Below are 1,696 nucleotides of genomic sequence, written 5' to 3' on the forward strand. Positions count from 1 at the left end.
GGTCTATTTTCCTCTCGCAGTACCGCTACGATATCTTGTATCGGTCCACTGCTAGGCACGGAAACGCCGATGCGTTGTCCCGTTTGCCTGTTGCTGAGGATAAAGCATTCGATTCTTCCGAACTTGCTTGCATGTTCATTGATTCGGAAACCGATGAAGTGGTCGAATCGTTTCCGATTGATTTTCGTCGTGTCGCTACAGCCACAGCTGCTGACCCTGTCCTTGCTTCTGTTTTACGTTTTGTTGCTACGCAATGGCCTTTGTCAAAGTCTCGGATCGAGGATCTGTTGGTTCGCCGATTTTTTGCTCACAAGGAGAGACTTTTTGTTCGACGTGGTGTTTTGTTGTTGCGTTCTGATAATGATCAGTCCAGAGTCGTGGTCCCACGTTCGTTACAGTCCTCTGTTTTACGGCTTCTTCACCAAGGACATTGGGGTATAGTGCGAACGAAACAACTTGCTCGTCAGCACTGTACTTGGTTCGGAATCGATGCTGCGATTACGAATATGTGTTCTTCGTGCCCGGCGTGTGCCGAACAACAATCCGCACCGCCGCGGAAAGCCTTTGCGTGGCCACAAGCCACTTCCCCTTGGCAACGCTTGCACATTGATTTTGCTGGTCCATTCTGGAATGCTCGATGGTTGGTTCTGGTCGACGCCTTCAGTAATTTTCCTTTTGTTGTCCGGATGTCTTCCACGACGTCCTCCGCCACCATCCAAGCGTTGTCTGCTATCTTTTGCATTGAAGGTCTTCCGCAGACTATTGTTTCCGACAATGGCCCACAATTCATGTCCGCAGAATTTCAGTCATTCTGCCAGGCCAATGGTATTCAACATCTGACATCCGCGCCGTTTTCGCCTCAGTCCAACGGTGCCGCTGAACGATTGGTCCGGACTTTCAAGTCGCAGATGTTGAAATTGAAAGAGTCGCATTCTCGGGAGGACGCATTGTTGCTCTTTTTGTCTTCGTATCGCTCTCAGCCCCGAGATGGGCGCTCGTTGTGAGTTGCTCCACGGTCGTCCTCATCGCACCTTGATGTCTTTGCTGCATCCGCCGCATCAGGTTCCTGTGCAGCGGCAGACTCCTGCTTTTGCTCCAGGCGACGTTGTATTTTATCGCACCTATCGAGGTTCACGGCGTTGGCTCGCAGGGCGCATTCTTAGCTGCCTCGGCCGCGCGATGTATTTGGTTTTGGGGGCCTCTGGTGAGGTGCGTCGGCATCTCAATCAGCTGCGCCTATGTCGTCACTCGGGTTCTGCCGCTCCCCGTCTGCTTTCAGCGACGGTGCCGTCCGGTCAGCGCCCTGGGGACCCATCTACTGGCTCGCCTCATCCCCAGGTGTTACCGACGATGCCTTCCATTTTGCCCCATGGCGACGCGCCGCCGCCGCCGCAGCAGCAGCAGCCGCCGCCGCCGCCGCTTGTTCTCCCGCCGGCGCCGCCCGCGTTCGACGCTTCGTTGCAGCCGCCAAGCGCCTCCCAGGGTCACGCGCCGCCGATCGCTTCCCGTGACCAGCTGTCCTCCGCCATGGAACTCCCGACCGCTCCGGACCACATGACGTCATCGCGCGTCGGCTACCCCGACGCAATGGAAATTGATCCTTCGGTCCCTCCTGTCTCTTTACGGGCGCATACACCGCATGTTGACGTGCACCCTGGACTAGTTTTGCAGGCGTTTCCTAGCTCCCCTCGGACCG

Source organism: Schistocerca piceifrons, chromosome 1 (genome assembly GCF_021461385.2).
Source record: "Schistocerca piceifrons isolate TAMUIC-IGC-003096 chromosome 1, iqSchPice1.1, whole genome shotgun sequence".
Classification (NCBI taxonomy): domain Eukaryota; kingdom Metazoa; phylum Arthropoda; class Insecta; order Orthoptera; family Acrididae; genus Schistocerca; species Schistocerca piceifrons.